The sequence below is a fragment of the Rhinopithecus bieti genome, unplaced genomic scaffold (assembly GCF_001698545.2).
Source record: "Rhinopithecus bieti isolate Rb0 unplaced genomic scaffold, ASM169854v2 scaffold_17939, whole genome shotgun sequence".
Lineage (NCBI taxonomy): Eukaryota > Metazoa > Chordata > Mammalia > Primates > Cercopithecidae > Rhinopithecus > Rhinopithecus bieti.
This window is the reverse complement of record NW_016809446.1, coordinates 613237-616371: the sequence shown is the minus strand read 5'-3', so window position 1 is coordinate 616371 and position 3135 is coordinate 613237.

Below are 3135 nucleotides of genomic sequence, written 5' to 3'. Positions count from 1 at the left end.
AAAAAAAAAAAAAAAAAAAGAATACAGACACAGTCATTCTCATACTCTATTGGTAGGAGTGCAAATTGGTACACTTTTTTGAGGACAATTCAGCAATAGCCTTCAAAATTTAAATATACCATATCCTTTAATTCTGCAATTCAAAAAATTATCATATGAATATACTTGCAAAAATTTGCCAATATAGATATACAAGTATATTGTTTACAATAGAAAAATCTGAAAATCTGGAGCTAGCCATTGTGGGGAATATTATACAGCCTTTTATTTTTTATTTTATTCCTTTTTTTTTTGAGACAGAGTCTCGTTCTGTCACCCAGGCTGGAGTGCAGTGGAGCGATCCTGGCTCACTGCAAACTTTGCCTCCTGGGTTCAAGTGATTCTCCTGTCTCAGCCTCCTGAGTATCTGGGACTACAGGCATGTGCCACCACACTCAACTAATTTTTGTATTTCAGTACAGATGGGGTTTCGCCATGTTGGCCAGGCTGGTCTCAGACTCCTGACTTCAGATGATCTGCCTGCCTCGGCCTGCCAAAGTGCTGGGATTACAGGCATGAGCCACCATGCCTGGCTTTACACAGCCTTTTAAAAATATTACAGTTGTATGGACTGCTATGAAAGGATCTCCAAGAAAACAGTAAAAATAACTAATATTTACTGAGCTTTTGCTATGTGACAGGCACTCTTCTAAGTCCTTTACATTCAATAACCCACTTAATCTTCTTTGGAACCCTATATTTTTAATATCATCACCTTCATTTTCTAGATGGTGACACTGAGAGGCACAAATAGCTTTAAGCAACCTGCCCAAGACTGCGTAGTAACTAAGTGGTAGACACAGAATTCAAACCCACTTGAATAAATTTAAAAAGTATAGATCTATATAAATATGGCTTCATTGTTATTTTTGTCTTTCTAGGAGCATACATAAGTAACTGTTTGAAGAGAGAGGTACTGAACTGCCTCCTGATTGGTTACTAGAAGGAAAGTCAACAAAAGCTACAAAATGAGGTGGGGTTTTTTTTGTTTGTTTGTCTGTGTGTGTGTGTGTGTGTGTGTGTGTGTGTGTGTGTGTGTGTGTGTTTTTTGAGACGGAGTCTCGCTCTGTCGCCCGGCCTGGAGTGCAGTGGCCGGATCTCAGCTCACTGCAAGCTCCGCCTCCCGGGTTTACGCCATTCTCCTGCCTCAGCCTCCCGAGTAGCTGGGACTACAGGCGCCCGCCACCTCGCCCGGCTAGATTTTGTATTTTTTAGTAGAGACGGGGTTTCACCGTGTTAGCCAGGATGGTCTCGAACTCCTGACCTCGTGATTCGCCCGTCTCGGCCTCCCAAAGTGCTGGGATTACAGGCTTGAGTCACCGCGCCCTGCCTGTTTGTCTGTTTTTTAATGGAGGGATGGGAGTGGAGGGAGTTGTTAGTGTTTACTTTGCATGTTTCATGGTCTAAAGTCTCTGTTACTGACTGGAAGCAGATTGCTGAATCCATAATTTGATTTGCCTGACATTTTTAGATATGAAAATCAAAGGTCAACCCAACATATCTAAAACTGAATGACTAATTGTCCTTCTTTTGATCTTTTACTTAAAGGAAATAACCAGTTTACAGACCTAATTTTCCCTTCTTAAGGTGTTAATTCTCCCTTATTAGGGTGTCTAAGACCTGACCCTTCTTTTTCAGTATAGCTACATTATATCTAGACTACTCTAGTATAGCATTCAACATTGGTTTTATTCCATTACTTTCTTGCACAAAAGCCTTCAAACTCCCAGTATTAGTCTGTTCTCACTCTGCTGTAAAGAAATACCTGAGACTGGGTAATTTATAAAGGAAAGAGGTTTAATTGACTCACAGTTCCACATTGCTGGGGAGGCTCAGGAAACTTATAATCATGGCAGAAGGTAAAAGGATGAGCAGGTGCCTCCTTTACAGGATGGTAGGACAGAGCAAGTGCAAGCAGAGGAAATGCCAGATGCTTATAAAACGATCAGATCTCCTGAGACTTATTATTAGAGAACAGCATGGGGGAACCGCTCCCATGATCCAGTTACCTAGACCTGGTCCCGCCCTTGACACATGGAAATTATTACAACTCAAGGTAGATTTGGGTGGGGACAAGAGCCAAACCATATCATTCCCCTCAGGTAAAGATTTCTTCCTCAGCCCAGGCTTCACACCTTCCTTAGTCTGTTCAAATCTTTCTTTCCAGGCAGGACATGGTTGGTCACACCTGTAATCTCAGCACTTTGGGAGGCCAAGGTGGGAAGATCTCTTGAGCCCAGGAGTTCAAGATCAGCCTGGGCAAGATGGTAAGACTCCATCTCTATTAAAAAAAAAAAAAAAAAGTCTCTTTCCAGTATTATTTCCCATGGCTTTACCCTCCACACCAGCATTTGCTGTATGAGATTTTTGCTTTATCCCTAAATCAGCCTATCCCTTTATTTCTGCCCATATCCATTAGAGCCTGACTTCGAAGTCCAACTTCAATACAACGTTTTATCGAGAGCCTTCCCTGACCATCCCTACTCTTGTAAGGGTAATCATAGTTATGGCGACTTCCTTTAAGCTCATCCAGGCATTATTTATGGTTTACTTTGCAATGGAAGAAATGCCAATGACTCAATTTTGTCCTCTCTCACCTGACCAGGATCCTCTCTCTGCAGATTACTCTCTCTCTCCCCTGTATCCTCAATCTCTCTCTCTTTACTGGCTCCTTCCCATCTCCATTTAAAACTTTTCAAGAGTCTCCTATTATAAATGAAGCAGAAAGTATGTGGCAGTGAAAGTTCTGGTCCCCCTAAGTAAAGTGCTGAGAATACTGAATTGCAAGCCCCAGAATACTGTGAATTCTGGGGCTTGCAATTTTCCATGCACTGCATTAAGCTCCAAGTATCAAGCAGTGGGCAGGTGGGGAGAGGGAAGTAAAGCTCCAAGACCCACTGCATTAAGCTCCAAGACAATCAAGCAGTGGGCAGGTGGGGAGAGGGAAGTAAACTGTAACAAGTATTTTGGAAAAACAGTTTGACATTAAAGAGCTGAAGATTAGAGTGTTCCCCGGGGCATTATCTACAGGGGGTATGTTCCAAGATCCCCAGTGGATGCTTGAACCCGTGGATAGTACCAAACCCTGTGTATACT